Source organism: Emydura macquarii, unplaced genomic scaffold (genome assembly GCF_026122565.2).
Source record: "Emydura macquarii macquarii isolate MOO-44397 ecotype Brisbane River unplaced genomic scaffold, CSIRO-AGI_Emac_v2 contig_2422, whole genome shotgun sequence".
Classification (NCBI taxonomy): domain Eukaryota; kingdom Metazoa; phylum Chordata; order Testudines; family Chelidae; genus Emydura; species Emydura macquarii.
In genome coordinates, this window is record NW_027132559.1 from 12076975 (window position 1) to 12103597 (window position 26623).

General features: G+C 40.1%; 1 long non-coding RNA gene across 1 annotated transcript in view; it reads right to left on the reverse strand.

Annotated features, from left to right (window-relative positions):
- Positions 1-16773: 16773 nt before the first annotated feature.
- The window catches only part of LOC137162063 (uncharacterized), a 72002-nt gene continuing 62152 nt past the window's right edge, over positions 16774-26623 (reverse strand). The window contains exons 4-5 of the long non-coding RNA XR_010922264.1: positions 23125-23527; positions 16774-17044 (exon numbers count right to left, since the gene is read on the reverse strand). This is a non-coding gene — a long non-coding RNA (uncharacterized lncRNA). The remainder of the gene's footprint in view (positions 17045-23124; positions 23528-26623) is intronic.

The following is a 26623-nucleotide window of genomic DNA, read 5'->3' on the forward strand; positions in this document are numbered from 1 at the left end:
ATTCCTTTATCTTCCACGCTAGTGCAGTTTGAAGACTGGTGTGGAAGAATGTTTCCCATAAGTAGGTCTAAAATAACAACTATAAATGATAGAAGAGAAAAGAACTTGATAGCATTTTTTAAACAGTGATATCACTTTTAAGTCAGACTAACAATATCTGCCCTTTTCCGATGACCACAGAAAAAGAGAATTCCAAAGATTCTCATGGGATGTGATGGCAGGAAGCACAAACAGAAAAAAATCCTGAAATGGGAGTTGCATTGGAGCTGAAATAGCTGCTACTTTCTGGCCAATATACTCAACACAGAAATAAATCACACGGCTTTTACATATTTATATATACTTATAGGAGGAGACGAGCCAGTTTAGATACAATAAAAGTCAACACAGAATCAAACATTTTTTGAGGCTCAGATAAAGTACAGTTACTAATGTTTCCCTTTGTTTTTCAGTACTTCAGACAGCCAGGATTAGAAATGGCAGTACTAAAACACTGCAAGAAAGGTGGCTTTTACTATATTTCCACCTTGACAGAAGCCAAGAAATACCATCAATCTATGAGAGAGCCTATTCTTGCAAGATTTCCAGCTTAACTTCGCAAATATGTGAAGTATGGATAGTTCAGAAAAGATCTGAAGAGGAATCCAAAGATTTTGGTGCTTTTCTGTGTAAGTTCCAGAGCTAGAGGGCTTATAGGGATACAACACTCTGCTCCCTCTAGAGGGAAAAGGGGATTCTGGCCAGTCTTATTTAAATTTGCAGTGTTGCTTACCCATAGTTTCCTCTACTGTGTTTTGTTGTTTTAGTTGGAATTAACTATTTTCTGCTTGCATAAATGATAATAGATTGTGACTGTACTTATGGAAGAGCATGATATACCATGGAGTGAGTGGATCACCCTTAGCTTAGAGATAATGGACATTGATTTCCAAACAGGATTCACGCTCAACTAGAGACAGCAGAGGATTCTAACCAGAAGCTCATTCCCAAGGAGCAGCGAATCTATTCTGCTTTGCTCTGGATTTCCCATCTGGAAATTCTGAACGTGTCTGGAGTCATTCAGTAAGGTCTGACTAGACCAGCAGTGGCAGCCCAGAGCTGTCTCCACAGTGCCCCAGCAGTTGGTGGCACTGCATGGGGACTGACCAAGCCAGTGGCAGCAGAGCTTATGTCACAGAACTGGACTAGATAGTTGCACCACAGAGTGGAACCTAGTGGTATGGATCTCTCTGGACTTGAGCAGCCAGGCAGAGGAGAGCCACTTCTTGATGTCCCTGAATCTAAATGGACCTGTCAAGGGGATTTTAGGTAGGTGGGGATCACTTGTTACTAGGTCTCCTGGACCTCAACAAATTGGGGCTGGCCATCCTCCTGACACTGATTAGGGTTTGCTCATGTTAATGTATGTAAATATATGCTTATCATGTTTCTTTTGTTTGCTTTTTCCCCTTTCCCCAAATAAAAGGCACTTGTGGTCTCATGTTCCCAAGGGTTCTTGAGTGCTTGTGAGTGGGGAAGAACCTCCTGAAAAGGTGACCAGGGAAGTTATATATTAATTTTTGCAGAGCCAAATGTAGGATCCTGGCACTAGATGGGGTCTTCAAATCATTGTTTTATTGATTTTTTTTTCCATAAAGAACCTCTGGACAGATTGAATCTGGCTCTCATTGCTGCCATTGGCACCTGGTAGAAGCAAGCAAGTGAACCTTTATATGTTTGATGGTGTTGCCGTCACTATTTAATTCCTGGAAATGGGTTCTGGGGCATGTGATATCTGGAAGGACACAGAATCAGCCCACTGTCAGTTCTGATACTGCAGTCATACTCAATGTTCCACCCCAGTGAAGGTGATGAGGGAAAAGTATATCTAAAACCTACAGTTCCACAGAAAAAAGAAACTTCCGTGCAGTGAACCTGGACAGTCTACAGTGCTTCAGTGATCTATAGATCATTGCTTCACAGAAAATTCAACAAGTGAAAGCAATTATTATTGGATATAGGGATTTTTCAAGACATGAGCGCTCTATGAATATGAAAATATGAAAGACAAACAAAGCGACTGCAAATGCCCACAGACTATAGTGACAGAGTGATGGAAACACCAAAACTAGATTAGTGAGACAGATTCTACTGGGAAAGGAAGACGAATTGCAATTAGAAAGCATGTAGGATCTAACTTTCAGACACCCTTAAAACTAGCCTCCAAGCCATGAATGCAAAATTGTGCATGTAAATTGATGACTGCACACACAAAAAAGTAGAAGCATCAATCGTGTATGCAACATTGACACCAAGATGAAAAATGTGGTCTTTAGGTGTGTTAAAAGAGCCATTCTGATTTATGTATTGAATATGTAAGGTTATGAAAAGTATATATTATTTATTTTGATTTACACATAAAAATAGATGAGTGCCCACCCATGGTATCTGAGCTCTTGACAAGATTTAGAAATACAGAAGAATAATGATACAGCACTCACAACCTGGAAAATTATGGAAGGATCATATAGTCTTCTGTCAAGAACACACAAAAATCAGATCTCACTCCTGATGAAACAAGAGAATTTTGATCTGAGGAGGAAATTTCCCTCCTAAAAGTGCAATAGAATTATAGGAGCAAGAAATAATTAAATAAGAATGAAATACAATTCTCATGTGTAGAAATAAATGCATTTTGATTACTTTAACCATTAAAACATGTGCAGTTACCCCACAATCCTCCCGTGAGCATCATAAAAGTTCATTGGTGAGAACAGCTAAGTGTATATTTAGAGCACAGATAATTTCTGTAGACATTTCTGAATTTTTTTTACCTTCCACCTTAATTTCCATAGGAATCAATAGCTCACTGCAAAGTTAATGAGCACTAAAACATATTAATGAACCATGTTAACAGGCAATAATGACATGATCAGCACTTGACACCCCTATATCTGTGGATAATCTGGTAACCAGACAGCTGAAAAAGAAATGTTACATTGATGTGTAAATTAGAGGTGCAGAAGCATTATCTGGGATGAGTTCCCAATTTATCTACTTTTAAATCCTCTTTACTGGTTATATATACACAAAATTAATGATCTGGAGGATGGGGTAGATTGCACCCTCAGCAAGTTTGCAGATGACACTAAGCGAGGGGGAGTGGTAGATACCCTGGAAGATAGGGATAGGATACAGAAGGACCTAAACAAACTGGAGGATTGGGCCAAAAGAAATCTGATGAGGTTCAACAAGGACAAGTGCAGAGTCCTGCACTTAGGACGGAAGAATCCCATGCACAGCTACAGACTGGGGAACGATGAGCGAGGCAGCAGTTCTGCAGAAAAGGACCTGGGGGTAACAGTGGACAAGAAGCTGGATATGAGTCAGCAGTGTGCCCTGGTTGCCAAGAAGGCTAATAGCATATCGGGCTGCATTAGTAGGAGCATTGCCAGCAGATCGCAGGAAGTGATTATTCCCCTCTATTCGGCATTGGTGAGGCCGCATTTGGAATATTGTGTCCAGTTTTGGGCCCCCCACTACGAAAAGGATGTGGAGAAGTTGGAGAGAGTCCAGCGGAGGGCAACAAAAATGATTAGGGGCTGGAGCACAAGACTTATGAGGAGAGGCTGAGGGAACTAGGCTTGTTTAGTCTGCAGAAGAGAAGAATGAGGGGGGATTTGATAGCAGCCTTTAACTACCTGAAAGGGGGTTGCAGAGAGGATGGAGCTAGGCTGTTCTCAGTGGTGGCAGATGACAGAACAAGGAGCAATGGTCTCAAGTTGCAGTGGGGGAGGTCTAGGTTGGACATTAGGAAAAAGTTTTTCACTAGGAGGGTGGTGAAGCACTGGAATTGGTTACCTAGGGAGGTGGTGGAATCTCTATCTTTAGAGGTTTTTAAACTGTGGCTTGACAAAACCCTCGCTGGGATTATTTAGCTGAGGTTGGTCCTGCTTTGAGCAGGGGGTTGGACTAGATGGCCTTCTGAGGTCCCTTCCAACTCTATGATTCTATGATTCTAAAATAGTAATACATCATGCAAAGAGTATAGCTCTTGTAACTATAGAATATCTATTAAATGTTCATATAATTTTGCAAGTCCGTCTGCCCTACTGATTTTTAAAAAAGCATCCACAATCTTGTGCACCATCTCTCCATAAGCGAGATTGTGGCTAGCCTGATTTTAATTCCCACACTGTCTTCACCAAAAGAAACAAAAAATGTCTGAAATTTCCCAACTTTGATCTTCTGCCAAGGCAGAATTTCCTGGGAAGTTTAGGGTTAAAAATAATGCTAAGGTGGTTCCACTTCCTTAATTTTCCCTAATCTTTGCATATCTCATCATAACTCCCAAAGAGCACAGTCTATATTTCATTTTTACTTTAACTTGTTGGTTGTGGTGAGAACAGACATCTTTGATTAGTTTGAGAGACTCAGGGTTAGTCGTGAAGCTACTAAAAGCAGGTTATTCATACATTAGGAAATCTGTGGGGATTCTTCGTCTAAATATTGCCTCTCACAGAGCCTAGATACTCCTCACCAACATGATACACTGTAACTCTTCTGCCAAGTGATGTTTACAAGAGCAAGGGCTATGTTCAATAAATCTATGATCCCTCTTGACAAATAAATAGACAGGGAAACTAAATGCACCTTTCCTAAATTACCTTAGCAGACCATACTTCCCTCCTCACAAGCACTGAGACTATTTATGAAGTAATGAAGCTTTATTAGGGAAAAGGTAACACAGACACATGTTATATGAATAACAAATAAAATATTTCCCCATATTAACTTGGCAGTAGTCCGTTAACTCAGTTCCTCATCCCTTTGTGTGAATGTCCAATAGGCGAATGCTCTTTTACCACATCACTTCCCCCTTCTCCATACTCAGTGACAGGATTACTGGCCTAGTGGATAGGGGGATGTAGATGTGATTTATCTTGATTTTATTAAAGCTTTTGACACAGTCCCGCATGACATTCTCTTAAACAAATTAGGGAAATGTGGTTTAGATTAAATTACTATAAAGTGGGTGCACAACTAGTTAAAAGACCCTACACTCAAAGACTAATCATTAATGGTTCACTGTCAAACCTGGAGGACAGATCTACTGGGGTCCTGTAGATGTCTGTCCTGGGTCCAGTACTATTCAATATTTTCATTAATGACTTGGATAACAGAGTGGAGAATACGCTTGTAAAAATTGTGGATGACACCAAGGTGGGAAGGGTTGCAGGTACTTTGGAGGCCAGGATTTGAATTCAAAATGACCTTGACAAAATGGAGAATTGGTCTGAAATCAATCAGATGAAATTCAGTATAGACAAGTGCAAAGTACTGCACTTAGGAGGAAAAAAATCAAATGCACTACAAAATGGGGGAAACTGGCTAGGCAGCAGTACTGCTGAAAAGGATCTGGGATCATAGGGGATCACAAATTGAATATGAGTCAACAGTGTGATGCAGTTTTGAAAAAAGCTAAAATCATTCTGGAGTGCATCAACAGGGGTGTTGTATGTTAGACATAGGAAGTAATTGTCCCACTCTACTCGGCATTGGTGAGGCTTCAGTTGGAGTACTGTGTACAATTCTGGGCTCCGCACTTTAGGAAAGATGTGGATAAATTGGAGAGAGTTCAGAGGAGAGCAACAAAAATTATGAACGTTTTTGAAAACCTAAACTATGAGGAAAAGTTAAAAAAAAACTGGGCATTTTTAATCTTGAGAAAAGATGACTGAAGGGGAGGACTTGATAACAGTCTTCAAATATGTGAAGGGTTGTTATAAAGTGGACGGTGATCAACTGTTCTCCATATCCACTGAAGGTAGGACAAGAAGTAATCTGCTTAATCTGCAGGAAGGAAAATTTAGGTCACTTATTAGGAAATTTTTTCCAACTGTAAGGATAGTTAAAGACTGGAATAGACTACCAAAGGAGATTGAGTAATGCCCTTTATTAGAGGTTGCAAAGAACAGGTTAGACAAACACCTGTCAGAGATCGTCTAGATATACTTGTCCTGCCTCAACTTAGGGGTATGGTAGATGACCTTTCAAGATCCCTTTTAGACCTACATTTCTATGATTCTATGCACTGTGGGTAGCCTCATCTATTTCAGTGGGACCATTCACAGTGCCTAAAGTTAAGCAAGTGTATTAATCTTTTCAGGATGTGGGCCTAAAATAAAGGGATGCAAAATATATTGTTTCAACTTTAATTTATTTATATTATTGCTATGCAGTTAGGTCCCGGTCCTGCAATAAAGTCTGTCCCCTGGACCCATGAATATTTTACATTCAACAAACTTCGGCCTCTTTTCCATCTTTGAATTGTCGACTAGAAGTTTACAATTTTCTTATATTATTTGTTATTCAGAGTTTGCTAATTAGCTTTGACAAATAAATTTTGAATCCTAGATTGCTAACATGAAGCTCGTTGCATGTTTTGAAATTCAAACTGTGCAGGTTAGCTTTCACTGAATGCACAGGTCTCAGGGCACTGACTATATTTCACTATTAGCTAAGCAAAATTCTTAGAATCAGGTTCCTGCTGAGTACTCTCAGGTGTATACATTCACAAATTTATAGTAACTTAACATTTATTGTTTCTGCACCTCCCCAAACACTCTTGGTCTAGAATATTGATGGACAGCAAACAGAAGGAGCCTGAACACAACGAACATTAATTTTAATTCTGATTGGAGGGAATAGCCACAGAAAACAGAGATATTCATCCATCGCCGCTTACAATCTAAGGCCCAATCCTACATTAGGATCAAGTAGTACCTACACCTGGGCAATGGGACTCCCCACAGATGGTAGCAGATTCTGATGCAGGACTGGGCCCTAACAAACAATCTATACATGAAAGGTGAAGGTGGGACTGAGGGGTGATGCTTAGCACATCTTGTTAGTTCTGAGTTTCTTTTTGGCATGTTTGATGATACTTTTAGTCATCTATTTTTAGGGCTAGTCCTCTCCTGAAAGGAACGTTAGCACTTCTTCAAAGGGAAGACAAGCTCTGCTCGTCTCTTCCTACTGACCTCACCATATTTTGATTGTCTGAAGTCTAACTCACCTTTTGTATTTTATTCCCAAATGTTATGAAAAGCAAAGAAGAGGAAAATGAGCATATTCTTTGTGGGAGTCCATTAGTTGCCAGTGGAGTATAGTAGAGAGGAAGAGCCATTGTTATAGTAACCTTTGAAGTTACCTCAGTGTGCCTGGAGAATTCATATTCCTTCCAGCAAGGTGAACGACACAGTGATTTCTATAGACTGGGAGATGACTGTGGACTACAGAACTGAGTGCAAAGTCACTGAAACTATGAAGCTACTGTAGCTGCAACCTTTCTGTAGGGACATGCAAGCAAATCAAGGAATTTGGAGTAATATAGAATATGGAATATGGATAAAATAACAAAGATTATGAAAACTTAGAACGAATATTTTAAAATATGTATAGAACAAATTAGTGAAACCATACTCTTTCATCTAGTATTTTTAAACTAGCCAGTATGAGCAGAAATTCATATACAGCATCAATAAAGGACAGCTGAATAGAGCATTAAAATGTAATAAAAATGCAAACACAAATGAGCTGGTCAGGATTACTCTATGCAGAAGTTTATCAGTATTAATTATTTAACTATAGAGCTTTCCAAATATGTGTAAAATTAAGCCAAGAATTTTTTTTGTGGCCCACCCAAAAAAAATCTGCTTTCAATGAAATTTTCTCAAAATGGCCACTTTCACAATGAAAAGATGCAAAATTTGAAATGTCACAATTTCAGCAGAAATTGATTTTTGTCTGGATTTGTATATTTATTTATTTATTGCTAGCATATAGGAACATTTATGAGTGGAAATAAGTCCATTTTATTTTTTAAAATATAGTGGTATTTTTGAGTGAAAAGCACGGAGTATGCACTTTTTATGGTAAAGTGAAACTATTTTTTCAAAACAATTAAACAATCAAACTGATTTCTGAGATGTTCTAATTTCATTTTGAATTTATTTGCATATCTCTACCTAATAGATAATTACATAAATAATATGTAAGTAAATATGAACATTTGTTTTTTGCTCCAAAACTGGAAATAACACAGCAAAACAAGATAATATACCTTCCCTAATTCACTCCAACTTTCCTAATTCACCCTGACTGGAAACTCATTCTGCATTATTTAATTTTGAAAATTATCTAATAAGTGAAGAAACAGTATAAAAGTACAGATATTTCCTCATTTCTTCATTTGATTTTACAAATGTGATGGTAATTCACATTACATAAGGTACTCCTAAAATGTACTGGAGCAGGACTTGTAGACATAATCTGATTTTAGTAAAGTGAGCCTCAACTCCAATTAAATCCTTACCTGAGAAGTGGGGCATTGGAATTAAGAAGTATGCAGATTAGCATGTATTAGCTAATGTATTAGCATGGAAATACAGGTAAACAGGAAATTAAAGCATATATACCAGAATGAACACTCAGCAGTATTCCTTTCCTTATGGGTTTCCAAAGGAACTCCATCCACTTTGCAACCTATTTTTCTCTAATAGGAAGGCAGAGCCAGCTCATCTAGTCCCTTAGACTCTGCCCCATCGGAACTCGGTATAGAAAAATGTTGGCATCATAGATTAAACATGGAGCTGGGAGCCTATCCTATTTCCTCCTTTCCCAGTGAATTGATGTGTGGCCTTCGGCAAGTCAGAGACGCCAACATTGTCAACAGTGGTATTTGGATAAAAAGGAGACCTGGATCAAAATCAACTCTCATGATGGGTTTCATACTGCAAAACAAAAAAACGACCAGCCGGGCATTGCCAAAAAAAGCAGGCCTGGAATAAACCTGTCGCATTTCAAAGAAAACCTATTCTATGACAGGCAGGAAATACTTCAAACAAACAAACAAACAAAAACAGATTAAGGGTCTGATCCTGCACTATGGAAATAAATAGCAGAATTCCCCTGGTGCAAGACTAAGGAAAAAGAAAAAAAAACCCACCTAAATATTGACAGCTTCTAGCCTGGTAGAATCCCAGATGTAGGTTCTGGAGTATTTCCCATTTTGGTACAAGTGGGATTCTATATCATATCCTCCAAATAGAGAGGACTTTAAAGAGCACAATAGACTGTATCATAATGAAGACTGATACAATATTACAGTTTAAAAATTGGATACTCTAATTGGTTGTGATATTGCTGTTCAGGTAATTATGCTGATCCGTCTCCATTACTTCTTTAGGAATGTGATATTGATGAGTGCGACACTGCTGAAATTATTATTGTACTAAAATACTTAAGATATTGGCAAAGAACCCCCGTTCATTAACATGTGGATAAAAGTCTGCTGCATTAATGTTAAAAGATATTCACTAAAATCTGTATAATTAAAAACATTTGTGGAATATTTTAATCAGTTTTGGAAAGGGAGAGAAAGTAAGGAACTGTAATGCCCTAATCCAGAAAATTGTTCTTCACAGACAAATCCCTGCACCTAAGATTAGAACCCAGGCATCCCAGGCCACTGCTATATCCAGTAGCACACGTTACTCTATGTGTTATACAACCATACCTATATAACAACCAGAGAGACATTACACACGGATATTTATGTGCCCTTTTTTTTTTTAACCAATTACATTACATTAGAAATTGGCAATTGAATGAACCATTATAAAAATGCTTTTTTAATGTCAGTTCAGGGGTATCAGGGAAGGAATATTTACCTAAAGAGGAATACCTGTAAGTAGCTAGTGCTTATGTAAAGTGAGCAGAGGGGCTTGATAAGCCATTGCAACAAGCTAAAAAAAGCCTTTAAAGGCCCAATCTTGCAGTTGTCACTCAGGCAAAGCTCCCATTGACTTTTTTATGAATAGTGATAAATCAGTGAAATATAATCATCAAGAGCAAGGATCATAAGGGGAATACAGATTAGAGCACAACCCATCAGGGAAGATTAGATGCGCAAGATGTTATGTGTTTGAAGTGAAATACATGATGTTTCACAGTGGGAGTTGTAATAAACTCTCTTCCTTCTGCTTTTTTTTCTTTTTTTTCTCGACTCTATTCGATGGCATTTCTTTCTTTGCCTGTTACACTTATCCAGCATTATAACACATCCTCTCTCCAGAATCCATTTCTCTTTGTACATCCTGTAATGGTGTTTAAGATGAAGTATGCTAAATGAGGATGAAATTCACCTTATGCAAAAAGCCATGAAAAGGCCTTTGTATCACTGAAGCCCCACTTACTGTCTCAAAACAGAGCTTAGGAAGGGTATAGACCTTTGGGTGCATGAGGGTTAATTCCATCCTAAAAGCATTATTTGTCCTTTCTAAATATGGTCCATGTATTGTCATCCTTACTGTGACCCACTCAATTAAATGGGACACCTTTATTGTGAGACACATGACCTCAGTATAACTGTGAAGTGATTAGATAGAAAAAGCCATCATTTCAAAACCAAGGTCACGGGTTTAATATTTGCCCCTTAGCTACAGTTCCTGATGACACTCCCCAGAATTAGCCAGTATCAGATTCTGCTGCTAGCACACAAAGTGTTTGCAGTCAAAGTAATAAAGGTGACAGAAAGGATACTCCACTCTCATACCCAAATGCAAAACACGAGCTTCTTTGACTATACTCCAACCCTCAGGCTGCTGCTGCCATTTGTCTCTTTTCATAGAGTGTATTCCAAATGGCCGGGCTGTGGAGGGGGTCGGGCATCAACTGGCCACATTGGAAAATGAAAAACTGCACGTTTTCCTAATCTCTGGATGACTTGCTGTCTGAATGACATGGAAACAAATAGGGAGCTGCACCAATGCATAGGCTGCAAAATTAGACAAAGGGTCAATAACGGGAAAATAAAATGAAAGTGAGATTTTAAGACAACAGACTTCCTCCGAGCTGGGAGCAAAAGCAGAACAAAGACAGGCCAAACCTGTACAGTGCTGAGCTTTCTCAACTCCCATCGACTGCAGTGGGCACTCAGCACCTTGCAGAAAGACCCTTCGATTGTTTTTACCATGATCTGGCAAATGCCTCTAAATCAAATTAACACCTCTAATCTTATATTCCACTGCTGGCTATTGGGAGACCCATCACAGGCGTATTCATGCTGTGCTCTGCTAGTCAGCACAGTAAAACACATTCTATTTAGCAGCAGACAACAAGGCATGTATGAAAAAATTTTCAGCTCTGAAGTTTCAATGTCATTTTCAGGTAGCAACTAATGAAGAAAGTCTTATCTGTTTCAAAACAGCTCATTCAGCACAATTTTGTCTAGGACTGTGAGTGTCTGAAGATTAGGAGATATGTTTAATTAACACAGGTTCAATGTTACCTTGGAATAGATTAATTTGCCTGGTTAAAATGCTAAAAATCAACTTCGGTCCCAGTTGTGAAAACATGCCTGTTTCCAACACTTTGGAAGGTCCAGCATGGGTCAATGACACATCCACCCACCCACACTCCGTGTCATGGATTATTCCACCTATGTATCTGGACTAAAGGAAGCTACATCCTAGCTTACTTCCAGTGTTTTTAACACAGCTTCCCTCATCTACATGTACACAGATCTCTAAATCTCTTTCTTCACTTATTATGTAGTGCAAGCACCCCCTCAATGAAATTGAAGGGTTATGTTGGGTTGATTTCCCTGTTTCTAGTGGAATCACCCTTCTCAGGGTGCTGTTAACAATCCCTGCTAATGAGTACTTATCCATGGGGCTTAGATGAGTATTGCTGAAGAACAATTCTTTTCCTTTAGAATAGGCCAGATTTGGCCCCCTCCCCCCCAAAGACAGGCAATATAGTGGTTCTGAGAAAGGAGTTTTGTTTCCACAGGAAAGCAAATGTGTAGATTCCGCAATCCCTCAACCCTCCCCTTTCTGCGCTCAGACCCTCCTGGCACATGCAGGTTTATCAGAGTGAATTCAACACCAGTTTAGAAAGAGCATGGTTGGAGAGTATTTTAAACCTGTGTGAGAAACACACAGCAGCTGTGTGCAGACAATCTCAAGGACACTGAGCTTCCAAAACCAACCCAACCAACCATAAAAGGAATCCTCAGTCAAAACGTTAGAAACCACCAGCGGATTTAACACTTGTTCAGTAGCTAGTAATATACACTTCACGAAGCCAAAATCCCAGTCGGACAAAAGAGAGTGAAGCCATCAAGAATCTGGCCAGTGATTAGGGGACTTTCACTCTCTCTCTCTTTGAACTTGCTGAATGATTTTCTCTACACACCACAAGGACCATTCCATCTAAAATCTGAATGCACTTTCCTGGGCTGTAAAGCATCAAATATAACTACACTGTTTCGTTTTAACACAGAACTCTGCTGAGATAATATAAAGGAAGATAAATGAGGTCTGAACCTGGGAGATATTTCAGTGTCTGTGTGACATCAGCAGAGGATTTGCTTATAACCCTGAAGGAAGGATTTAGTCTCCTGAGACATGATTCGATGTATTGCTTTTAAAACTCACTCGTTATAGATACAAATGGTGGTGAATTATGAAGTATTCAACAAGACAAAAACTATACCATAATATTGAGTATTAGTGGTCCTGAAACAGTAATGTATTAATGTACGCAAAGTGACAACAATAACTCAGGGAAAGCCTCAGTGCATTCAACCTGTGATAGTAAAGAAACAAATTACAGAAACTCAGCTTACTAGCCAGAGTGGGTGTCAGCCAGCCAGTTCCATATGGAGTCTTCAGAATAACTTTTGGTAGACTTGAGTTAGTATTCACTCAGGACCACGTCCAGAAATTATCTTGAATAAATGTGTCATCGTGTATTAACCTATTGTGTCAAGTGCCACTGCTGTTTCACTCAAACATTTCTTTTTAAGGTTATCAATTTTTGAAAAGGCCAGTGGAGTTATCCTTTCATGCTGAGGCTGACAACCTACTATTTTTTTACCCTTCTGTTCATTTCTTTATTCCTGTCTTGGGCTGTGATCTTGACAGATTTTACAAGCTAATCAGGGTTAAATAAGGTCACTGGTTAAAAGAGAGACCTCAAGAAACACCCAGTTACTGCAGAAGTCGGGTTGGTGACATTCTTCCCCCTTAGTCAGAATTAAAGGTGGCTTGAGGCACCAGGTTTAAATCTGGATCTGAAGTTCCAAAAATTTGGGGATGTTAGAATCAAGGGTCTTAGTCTGGATTCATTACTGGGTCAGGACTAAACAACTTCTACAGCATAGTACTTGGGGACAAAGTGATGCTGGAGGTACATTCTGTACAAGATGTAAAGTTGAGGTCTTGATACTGAACACTTGCATCCATTCAGATTCCCATGTGTCTCTTGGAAAAGCAACGTTTTCTTCCTCTCTTCCTTCCAAAACTGATCTGTACAATATTACTGTCTGCTGCACAACTCTCAAATTACATCCCAAAGGTGAATGCACTTCAGTCATTAATGGTATAAGAGTAATCTCTGACTATACATGTATCAGTCTGTAAACTGCTCTGGAAGCCTTCTGGAGAAGGTCTAAAGAAATATAAAATATCACTCTTCTCTACAAAATCAGGTTCTGGATATTAATTCCTTGTCTTTATTAAAAACAAAATGGTTTGTAGTTTCAAAAGATGAATGAAAATCTTTTAAAGTTAGATGGGTGTACAGATAAGTGACACCTCTGGTTTTAATTCAAGCAAAATGCCCATAAAATAAGATGCAATAACAATTTCAGAGGGATCCAGACCATGCTGGGTTTAAATTAATGAGACGTATCATGCACAACTTATTTTATAACATAGAAAAGACAATGAAGTTTTTCTCTTTTTCATGAAAAGTAGTAGGTCTTAAACTCTGTATTAACAAATTAAAACAAGCTTGCAACCACAAAGGGAATTTCCAGTGGCTAATTATTTTTGAGAATGCGGCAGGACTTCAAATGATCATTTAGTATTCTTGTTAGAATGGTTGTAATTGAAGTTGGGAAACCTGTACAGTTTGATGAGCGATTTGGATAGAATAAGAATCAGCACTAACTCAGCCATCTCAAGAACTGAATCTTTGTTAGGAAACGGAAAACCTTGGTTTGAAATAAAGTTTTTAACTGGTTGAAAGGCTGTTGAAATGATTTAAGTCTAATAGCGTGTATGAAAAGGTGTAAGTCTGAATTAAATGTAAATATTTCCATCATAAACTACAGACAGGAAAAATGGAATCTTAAAGGCTCACGTTTACTAGCTGGGTTCAGATGGACTCCAAAGATAAGGTTTTAGGATGATCTGGCTCTCTCACCATTATTGATGTCTTCACTCCCCAAAGGCTGTAGGAGATGGTTGCATCTTTCAAGAGAAACAGTGAAACAACTTTAATCTGCTAGAAATTATACACTTGGCTTTGCTTTAGTTTGTATCACACACAGGCCTAAAATTAGAGAGAAATATCCATTCATTCCAATGAATTTATCCAAGCACCCTCAGCTGCTAGGATCACCAATCTACAATTTAAATTATCCTGATAGCAGCCTTTCTGTATTACTGCACGCATTTGTGAAGGAGAGCCCAACACTTCCATGGACACTTGCTGATTTATGTGCAGGTTTATACCGTGTGAGACAAGCTGTTGATTTCCCAAAGAAACCACAGTGAGAAAAATGAATGAATGCCTAGTGCAATGGAGGCTTATTAATAATATTATGTAGACAAATGAATGCCTAGTTTAAACCATATGTGGAGTAGGGTAGGGACTTCAAACAGTGCCCTAAAAAGAAAAATCTACAGTTATTGAAAATACTGTAAAATCACAACATTGAACAATCTAGTCATACAACCTTCTTCAGAAATGCAATTCCAAATATGAGAAGGGTCCAACAGAGAAAAAACATTAATTTGTTCCCTTCACCAAACTAGTGAGTTTTGGGAAGTAGGGGATGCAGGGGCTAGAATGGGAAGAGCCTCTAGCCAGCATTCAAACCATGTTACAACTCATTCTGCTGCACTGCATCACCATACCGGATGTAACCAGCCGATACGCATGGTGCTATTTTAATGGAGGCAAGCATTAACCTTGATCTTACCTTTATATTCACTGTGTCAGGTATGCTCTTTAATTAACAAGGTGCAGCTGAAGACACCTACCTATTAGTGAAGACAGTTAAAATATATGCCTGGAACAAAACCTGAAGTCTGAACACTCTTGAGCTTTGAAATCTGTGTCTGAATTGAAACCAAATTTTGCAGCATGGACCCCATTCATTAAAACCCAAATATAGCAAAGATTCTTGGACATCTGGTGAAAGATGGATAAAAAAAGAGAGGGGTGGACCTGGATTACACCAGCCCCCACATTCATTTAGTTACAGCTTGCATTAAGGGTTTGGCTCCCTACATCACTGAAGTCAATGGGAGTTTTGTTATTGGCTTCAAGGATGATGGTTCAGGTCCTTCAGGTGCAAATTAATACTGCTGCTGACCTGAAGCCAATGTGTTTTATTTGAGTGTATATAAGTTCCAGACTTTAACATCTGCAACATCCTGCAGAACAAATAAGTCACTGGAGTGAATTTTTTAAAAGGGTTATAGGAGTAAACAAAATAATTTGAAAAATAGAGTTTGTGCACATGTCTGCTGCCTTACACAGAGGTCACTAGTTTCCAGAGAAGTAAATAAGTCGCTACAGAGTGCTTTTACCTTGATTTAACATTGGGAGGAAAAAAAGCAATGAGTTCACATTTCTGCATTGACTCACTATTGAGTAAGTGAAGAGTGCTATCACAAAAAAATTATGAATGAAAAGCAGAACTGTGATGAGTTAGTGGAGAAGTGTCATCTAAGGCTGCCTTTTGCTGTTCCAGTGCATCACTGAGAGTGAGCAGGGACAGAAAACATGCATTACTTGCCTGGTATAGTATATATTTATATCCCATTATGGTGTGTATGTAGGAAAAGGATCTTCAGATTCAAAATACCCTATTCTAAAGCAGCAGGGCTAGAAAATAAATAGGGATGACTCAAGAGGTTCCTTCCAACCTTAATATCTATGAATACATATGTGCAATCAGGATTTAAAAATGCCTCCCTCTCTGAATTAGAGAATACTTAGCATCTTTTACCCAGAAATCTCCAAGCAAGTCCGTGCAAAGAGGTTGATCAGGGCTGAAATTGGGGGGCTGAAGAGACAGTGAACCCCCCACAAGTTGTCATCTTGTGTTCCAGAATCTAAGCCCTTGCCTACACCAATTTAAGTAAATCAGTTTAGAAACAAGTTTAGTTAAATCAGTAAAATGTTTTCATGTAGACAAGGCCTAAACTTTCAGTTTCAAAAAGTAAACCTCTAGCCCAGGGCCAGACTGTTGTTGCCAACAAAGGCTCGAATATGAACAAGGTGTGACTGTTACAGTGATGTCTGTAGAGGGCCTAAAACAATAACTCTGAGGTGTGACTGCCCCATCCATCTCCATAGGGCATTAATACAAGTACATGATAAGGATGATTTAAATGTCAACATTGTTAACTATTTCACTGCCATCACAGCTCTATCCTCCCTTCCTTGCTTAGGAAGGGTGCCACTGGATCCTCTAGGTCTCCCTGGAGAGGAGAAGTCATATCTTCTCTTTCCCTAGTTATGTCCAATGATGGCCAAACCATGGGGAAAGGCTGCTACATATAAGAGATGTAGTCCAGGCCACAGGGCAGACTGGGGGCTTGAGGGACCTGAAACTACAACTCCCATAAGGCCCAGTGACAACCCAAAATATTGGTAGATTACCAGACCAAAACAAAATGTCTGGTTTCAATTTTCCCAATGGAAAATTCCAATGGAGCCAATCTTTATTTGCAGAAAATTTAGATTTAGAGAAAACTCCATCACCTGATGGGGTAATACTTAGTTCTAAATTTTTCAACCAGTCCTATGAAATGCACATGGCAAAAAAAGGATGGGAGAAGAAACGGAGACACACAGAATGAAGTGACTTGCCCGGCATCCCTCAGTAGGTCAGTGGCAGAGCTAACCACAGAACTCAGGTCTTCTGAGGCCCCTGCCAACGTCCTAGCCATTAGTCAATGGTTCCTTTACTGTTAACCTAAATAATATCAAACAAGTTGCAGTCAGAGCATGCTCCTGATTAGCTTTTTCTAAACATTTTGTCCCTGCCCCTACTTTCTTCCATCTCACAGAGAAACTCAAATCATTTTATATCCTGAGGTAATTGGTCCCACCTGCTGCCAGGATGAGTCAGCAGAATAGTCTGACTTTTCATTCAGATTCCTAGATGTTGTTACTCTCTCTCAAGGGGTCTTAACAACTCCATGTCATATTGCTCCTGAGTATGAGCCTATTACCTAACAATTATTTGTTGGGAAATATTTGGAAAATAGAGTGTGGCATTGAGGGGGCTATTGGGCACTATTCCCAGTCAAAAGTTATATTAAAAAAGACAAAGGGGCCTAGTTCCTCATTATGAACTCATAGCCTGAAAAAAAATCATTAATAAAACCAAGCCTTGTTACAAAACTCCATCAGCACAATAAAATATAAGAAACCTGGGCATTTTATTTAATCGCTGAGTGAATTTTTATTATTTAATGTCTACTTGTTTTTTTATTTAAAATGCTTGTAAAAAAAATTAAAGGAGACTAAACGGGTTGGGATATTACAAGGGATATCAAAATCTTTCATCTCTAGATGACTGGTTTATTGCTTTTAATTTGATCCTGGTCAGTAGAAACTAAAAGTCATTAACATTAGAACGCCATTCAGTAGAGCTGTGGGAGCCTTTTGCAATGAACCCACCACTCAGCCAAGGTTCAGTAACTTTTGGGACAAACCTGGCTGAATTTCATGAGCACCAGTGAAGGGTTTATTGCTTTGACTTAAAACCATGAGAATTTTGTCAGTTTTGCTTTGATTTTTTTGGGTCACTCAAAGGTAAAAATAATCAAAATAGAATTACAAGGAGAAAAGGGAGAAATGAATTCACCTAAACCTAAAAACAAAGTTATTCAACCCTCCTTGACAAACAAAAGGCCATATTTTGCAAGCTCTCTACAGCTCAGGTGGACAGGTGACCATATCACAATAAACGCCATTATAATTGGCACTAATTATCCCCAAGCAAGGAGAAAAATTTCTTAGGGAAGGCCTGCAGACCCAGCTTGATGAACAAGCATCTCAAACAGGTTATTAAGAGACAGCAGAAAGTCCACAATGAATGGAAGAAAGGATGGATCAGCAAAGAAAGCTCGGGAAGGTGAGAACTGCCAAAATCCAAGCAGAACTGGATCTCTCAAAGGAAATTAAAACCAACAGTAAAAAGTTCTTTATTCATATTCATAAAAAGAAAACAAAGAAAGAGGAAGTGGGACCTCTAACCACTGAGCATGGGGTGGAGGTTAAAGATAATCTAAGTATAGCTCAACATCTCAATGAATACTTTGCATCAGTTTTTAATAAGAAGAAAGGAGAGGTTGAGGACAGTGGCAGGATGGCTAACAGGAACAAGGATATGGCAATAGAAATGACTACATCTGAGGTGGAAACCAAACTCAAACAACTTAATGGAAGTAAATCAGGGGGCCCAGATAATCTCCATCCAAGAATATTAAAGAAACTGGAACATGCAATTGCAAAACCATTAACAAGGATTTTTTAAATTAATCTGTAAACTCAGGGCTCATGCCCTATGATTGGAAAATTGCAAATATTGCATCTATATTTAAGAAAGAGAAAAAGTGATTCAGGAAACTACAGGCCTATTAGTTTGACCTCAATTGTATGCAATGTTTTAGAACAACTTCTGAAAAAGAGAGTAACTAAAGATACAGAGGTAAATGGTAATTGGGATAAAATACAACAAGGTTTTACAAAAGGTAGATTGTGCCAGATCAACCTGATCTCTTTTTTCTAGAAGCTATTTTCTAGGCAAAGAAAATGCAGTAGATCTACTCTTCCTGGATTTCAGTAAAGCATTTGACACAGTTCCACATGGGAATTATTAGTTAAATTAGAGAAAATGGGGCTTGATATGAGAATTGAAAGATGGATAAAGAACTAGTTAAAGGGGAGACTTCAAAGGGTCATGCTGAAAGGTGAACTATCAGGCTGGAGGGAGGTTTCTAGTGGAATAACTCAATGATCGGTCTTGGGACTAATATTATGTAACAGAGTGGCATACCATGGGTCTCTGGCAACCGGGGGCCAAGCCTGCATTTGCACCCCCCCCCCCCCCCGGCATCAAGATCCCCACTTCCCCCCATGCAGGGCAGGAGGGTTCCCTGGATCCCACCAGACAGCGCCGCTCCCCAGCTGCCCCGAGAAGGGGGGTCTGTACCTGCTGGGGGGAAACACGCTGCTTACTTCCTCCTCACCCTGCTTGCGGGACTTTCTGCAGCTCATTGCCACAGCAGAGCCCAGTTCTCTCGCTCCAGCCCCACAGCCCAGTGTCAGCTCAGGAGGGGCGGCCTCACCCCCCAGCCTGGGGGGGGGGGTGTGGAGCACAGGGCCAACCCTTGATGATGTGCATGGGGCGGTGGCCATAGAAGGCTCTGAGGGGCGGCATCACCCACAGGCCTGCCCCCGCCCTCCCCCCCCGTTTCCCTTTCTGTACGCCACTTATGTAACATATTCATTAATGATCTTGGCCCAAAAAATGGGAGTGTGCTAATAACATTTGTGAATGACACAAAGTTGGGAGGTATTACCAATACAGATGGGGAATGGAATACCATACCACAAGATATGGATGACTTAGAAAAATGGAGTAATAGCAAAGGGATGAAAATTTAATACTGCAAAGTGCAAGGTCATGCACTTAGGGATTAACAATAATTTTTGCTAAAAACAGGAGACGTATCAGTTAGAAGCAACAGGGAAGGAGAAAGAACTGGGTGTATTTGTCGATCGCATGATGACTATGAGCCACCAATATGATGGGGCTGTGAAAAGGTTAATGCAGTCCTAGGATGTATCAGGCAAGGTATTTCCAGTAGAGATAGGGAGGTGTTAGTACCATTATACAAGGCACTGGTGAGACCTCATCTGAAATACTGGGTGCAGTTCTGGTACCCCATGTTTAAGCAAGATGAATTCAAACTGGAACAGGTGCAGAGAAGGACTACTATGATGATCAGAGCAGGGGTGCTGGAACAATTTGTAGAGTGGGGGTGCTGAGAGTCATTGAACCAAACTGTAAACACTATATACGATGGAAATCACTTCAAGGCAGGGAGGAGTGCAGCAGCACCCCCAGCAACTCTAGTTCCAGCACCTATGGATCAGAGGAGTGGAGAACCTACCTTATGAGAAGAGACTTAAAGAGCTTGGCTAGTTTAGACTAACCAAACAATGGCTGAGGGGAGATATGATTGCTGTCTATAAATACATCAGCGGGATAAACACCAGGGAGGGAGAGGAGTTACTTAAATTAAGGGCCCATGTTGGCACAAGAACAAATGGATATAAACTGGCCACCAAGTTTGGGTTTGAAACTAGATGAGGGTTTCTAACCATCAGAGGAGTGAAGTTCCGGAACAGCCTTCCAAGGGGATTAATAGGGGCAAAAAAACCTAAGACTGAGTTTAATGAGTTTCAAGACTGAGTGTGATGAAGCAGGGAAACTGCCTGCCAGCACAGCAAGGGTTAAAGAGAGCCTTCGGGCCCAGCTTGCCCTGCCCCATTGTGCCCACAGCCAATGCCAAAGCTGGAGGGGGGAGAAAAGAAGAGAGCCTGGCTCCGTCTGGGGCTGACTGGCGAAGAGGCAGGAACCAGCTGCCCCCCTCCCTGAAGGGCTGAGAGCCATGCACTCTAACCACTAGGTCACCTGGCCCTCCAGGCTGCCTGTTACACAGAGCTTGATAATTTTATGGAGGGATGGTATGATGAGGATGCCTACAATGACATATGACTCATCCGTGACTGCTATTAGTAAATAACTCCAATGGCCAAAGACGGGACACGAGATGGGGAAGGCTCTGAGTTACTACAGAGAATTCTTTACTAGGAGTCTGGCTGGAGGGCCTCACCCACATGCTCAGAGTCTAACTGATCATCATATTTGGGGTCAGGAAGGAATTTTCTCCAGGTCTGATTGGCCTGGGCAGTTTTTACCTTCCTCTGATGCGTGGGGCCTGGGTCACTTCCTAGTTTGAACAAGAGTAAATGGTGGATTCCTTGTAACTTGAAGTCTTTATATCAAGATTTGAGGTCCTCAGTAACTCAGCCAGAGGTTAGGGCCTACTGCAAGAATAGGTGGGTGAGGGTCTATGGCCTGCAATGTACTGGGTGTCAGATTAGATGATGATGATCGTCTCTTCCGGCCTTGAAGTCTGTGGGAGACGCTAAGGACTGGGTAAGTATGAAGGACTAAACAACCCTCTCACCCTCTGAGATGATTTCTCCTGGTCAGGGTTACAGCACATTGTCTTACCAATGTAGGGAAACCTACATGCTACACTCATCCTCTCTTAGCACAACATTTAACAACAAAAACACTTTACTTGTCTGCCAAGTTTCAGCCAAAAGTGAATTTTTATATCCAAGTTTAAAACCTTGAAACAGAGGTAAATAATGACAACAGTGACAGGCCCATAACTACAGTGGTGCTAGTGGGCACAGTAAAATAACTGTAGATTATTCCAGAAATACTCCAGATAAATCATGGTTTATGTTCTACAGAAAATAGCCTGAGTTGAAATGTGCGATATAGAAGACAACCTTCTGGATTTCAGTTCTTTCCTCTGCCTCATCAATCTAATACATGTGCAGGGCTAGCCTTGGCAATTTGGGGCAAACCATTTTTTGCTGGCTCCCCCAAAACATAACAGATTTCTGACTTGCGTTATAAACCACGATGCAGGGGGTCAGCCTAATGGTTTGTGGCAGGCTAGCAAAAGAATTCTTTGGAATACACCCTATGCTCACCTGTGTCATTTTACACTCGAAGAACATGTATGTTGTGTGGAGGAGAATGGAAAGACACACCAGAATAGCCAGGTGATTTAGGCATTCACCTGGGATGTGGGAGACTAAGGCAGAGCAGGAACTTGCACCTGGCCCTCCCACATACCAGGTGAGTCTCCTAACCACTAGGCTTTCTGCTACTCTGGGCTAGCCGGCTTTCTCTGGTGACTTTCCAAGAAATGTTTTGAAAGGTCTTGTTTTCATTCCAGAGTGACACAAAAAGAAATTTCAAAATCTCTACATTTTTCGTGCAACAGAATTCTTGTTTTCCAGCCAACCCTAGCACGACGGTGACTGTCTCACTCATCTGCACTGCCCTCCTCTCGGCACATGTCCAGTTGCTCCCACCCTTCCTGCTTGCAGCCCACTTGCTGTATCTCCCTATGTGGCTACTGCTGCCCCTCTGTCAGCCACAGGTTGCTTTCCTATCCAGCCCTCCCAGACTACTTGCTGCCGAGACTTCACTCCACAGGCAGCTCCCAGGCTGCTACCTCCAGTCTCTTGCTCTCACGAAGCCTGTGCCTCCGCTCTCCTGAGCCTGGTCATCTCTGATCTATTCCAAGTGTCCTGGGGATTATGAAACCCTGTGATAACTGGATGCTGAATGGGGTAATAGAGCTTTCTACTGGCTAGCCCCCATTCCTCAGCTCCACAGGGTGGAAGGGAGGTACTTAGTTGAACCAGGAGATTCCTTATAATACATATCTTCACTGCTTTGAGACTCTGTCTTCCAGTCCCTGGTTATCAAGTATATAATCTACACTGCAATGTCTGTCCAATTTAGACTGTAAACTCTGTTGGGGGCAGGTACTACATATCCCTCTCTTGTACAGGTCAAGACCACTAACACTCACTGTCATACACACACAAACACATTTATATTTACATACGTGTGTGCGTGCATGTTAGCTTTTGTAACTGAAGCCAGCACTGCAAACACAAGATTTGACCAGGACATCACAAGCACTGAGAAGTGACTCATGGACTGAGAAATAAGTGGATGCTTTAACAGAGCATGCTGCTATATCCTTGCTTTAATGAAAGAAAATGTCTGATTACTTACAGTAAGCACTTGCCCTAATCTTTTTAACAATCTTTTGTCCCCACTGCTTGAATAAAATATATTCTGTCATATGTCTGGAGTGTGCTCCACCAATTCATGTTTATAATGAAAGACGACACAGTGCTCAAAACTGTAGTACCTACCTCCATGTACATCCAGTGACAGTGTAGGGAGACAGCCAGTCCAAAATCCAAAGCCAAGGGCTGGGAGGGGATTCTATTAGAGGGATGGGGGGCAGAAATATTTAACTTCTGCTTGGAAATTGCACCGCCATAGGTCTTTGTTTATCCCGTAAATCATATATGTGGTATAAATAAAAATGGGGGGAGGAGAATAAGCCTTTCTGTTCTCTGCAGTGAAATTGTCCCATCACAAATCTTGGCCCTCTTTCAGAGGTAGAGGAAAGCTCCTTCCCAGGAAGGTCACTTGAGTTCTGTCATCCACCATTTGTATCAAAACAGCCAGAGCCTCATCTGTTGTTGCTTCAGAGGCCAGTAAACTCATCTTTTCACAGATACAAATGCCTGAGGAACCCCAGCTGCAATACTGGAAAAAAAGGTTACTTTATTATTTTTCCCTTTAGGAAAGATCATTTCATACTGAATATCGCTTGCTATGCCCATGGTTCACTTTTTCTGTTTACAGTCCGTGTAGCAGGCTAGGCTTTAGTACATCCTGAATCAGGGCTCCTTCCAGGCAAAGTGGATCAAGCCTAAACAGGGCCCAGATTCACTACAACCCTGCCTCCTTCCCCCATGAAACAAAAGCCTTCCCTTGCAAAAATGTTCATGACACTCTGGGTTCCCTGCCCTGCTAATGCAACCTCCTTTTCTTAGTCCCTATAGTGGATCCTAGCACTCTCTGGCAGTGAACACTCCATGGCTTATCCTCTGATCTAAACTCTCAGCCATAGGCCAGAATCTATAGACCCTGCTGTGATCCAACACAGCTTCTTCTCAGTGGTGCCAACTCTCATGATTTAATCATGAGTCTCCCAGTATCTGGTGGTTTTCTTAAAGGTCCAGCTCCTGGATTCATGTGATTAGGTGAGAATCTCAGCTTTCATTTTAAAAAAAAGTTTCTAGACCTCATGATTGCACAGAAAAAACTTGAAAACTTGCCCCAAGTGTACTCTAAGCCTCCAACACCATCAGGCATAGAACCAAAAATTATTTATAAAATCTCTTGACTTTTTAAGCCAATCTCATGATTTTGGGGGCCTAACTCCTGGTTTTTTCAATGCTTGGGGATGGCTATTCTGCCTTCTATAGAATTTATTTCACAGAACTCACGTATTTTGCAGCTGCCACTGAGCAAAGGACCTTGCTTGTAAAAGACTTTTCTTAACTTGTCTCTGATCACAAGGTCCTCAGGAGGACCCCACTCCTAACTTTCTTCTGCATTTCAAATGGGCCAGTTGCAAAAGGAGCAGGTCTGACCTGTAGGAAAAGGAATGCCTCTCTGAACACACCCATATGGGTATGAGTCTTCCAGAACTATTGCTACACATTTCCTAGCTCTGGAGGATGGGGAATAAAACATCTCTCTGGCTGAAATGTCTGTTAACATCATGTTGCTCATGGGCACTTTAAGAACAAATATTTCTTGTTTGATCTGCTGGCAATATGATTTTCTTCTTGTACAATTACCATCTTCCAGTTAAAGAAATGGATGATTCCAGTCATAAGGTGGAGGGGAAGAGCATGTATACTGGATAACGCAACTTAACCAGTACCCAGAAGAGACTGATCCGTCTAGGGAAACCTATTTTAAGAGATGTTCATTTTATAGAGAGGGCACTAATTTCACTTATTAAGTTCCTATTTCATGTACTGTATATACTACCGCTGTTGCTTCCCATTTCCTACTCACCACTTTTGTTACATCAGCCAGTTTTTAAATTTTCCATTTTTGTTTTCTTCATGGTCAGGACAAGATCAGTTCTCACCTGTTAATTATTTTTAACGTTCAGTCCCATGCGCTCTCAAAGCCAGCAGCTTTCACTGACATTGAAAACATTTAAGAACAAAACCTTCTAACTATACTAAAAACAATTAGCCAGCCAATACCAGATGCACAAGTGCATCTTGAAACGAATCTGTTTATGGATATAGCCCTATCAACACATACACTTCCAACCCTCAGTATGCGCATTTATAAGTGCTCATATGGTGTACAAATGTATCTTTTTGACAATGCATTTGGCAGAAGTGTGGAATACTACCACATTTAAAGCCTTTGTTCTCCCACATGAGCCCTTCTGACTTTTCCTCTCCATTTTGGCAGGCTATTTGTGCTCTTTCATTATAATTATGTCAATAGAATCTTTAAATCCTGTTTTGCCTTTGTTAAATGTGTTAATCAGAAACAGAAGAATCTATGTAATAATGTTTACACTGTTATACCATCTTTTCATCCAAGGACCTCAATGTATTTTATAAACATTATAAACAAATAAAGAAACAGATGTATCAGATGTTTAAGAGACCTGTTGAGAGATTTGAATCAGGTCTTTATCTGCCTAGCTTACAATTTCTCCAGTGAACCAACTCAGGGCTACCCCAGCACAAAGGAGAAATATGACATTTTAAGGGCTACAACACCCTATGTTTTCAATGAGTTCACCACCAAACTGTTATAATTGAGATATATTAAACACGGCTAAAGACTATGGCCATCAAATTCACATTTCCACTTGTGTTGTGGTGGTAGCATATTGGACTTTTATAAAAAGCATATTTGTTTGCATTTACTTATCTAGGAAAATTCAGTTCAGATGCAGCATCTGGTATTTAGTGAGGTCTTGCTTTTCATCCAATTTTCCAGATGAACTGAAAGAACAAGAAGCTTTAACTAGCCGCCTAAGGTTATATGGGGAGCCAGTGGCTCAACCCAAATGAGAAGTCAGAATCCTTGTTCACCTTCAACTCTTGTACAAGGGGGTTTTCTTTCTGCTAACCTATAGACCCCAGAGATACTTACAAAACATCTACAGTGCAGCTCACGTCTTGGACACAGCTTTCTCTTTACTCTTTGTGCTTTTTTTTAATCTTCAGCAGCAGTGTTTCTTTGTTTCATCTCTCATGTGAAGCAGCATATTTTAACAAAGAGAATGGTAGTATTTTTAAGGCCATATATTAAAAGTCCTGGAACCACCCAAATTACAGCTACATAGGCTGGCTAGATTTTGCAAGTTTCTGATTGACAATTATATCAGTGGGAGCTGAAGGCACTCAGCATTTCATAAGTTCAGACCCTAGTATGTTAAATCCATAGTTATTGGCACGCATGTGAACTGGCAAAAAATGAGAGTATGAGGATCAGTTCTGTAGTATTGATAACATATTCTTTCTAAGATTTACCCAATGTTTGTGTAATATTTATATCCATATACAAACATACACAGAATCTATATACATAAATCTGTAGTATATTCCAAAACTCAAATATGAAAGTAATGCAACATGGAGGTTGAAAAACGAAAGCACACAAACCAAGAAATGCACTGATTATACCTTAAAATATAGTCTGTCTATATCAAAATAATTTGGCAAGGAATATAATAAAAAGTGGAATCTATTATAAAAACTTGTATTCAATCTTCAGACTTGATCTGATCTTTACTTCTCAATGAGAGCTGTA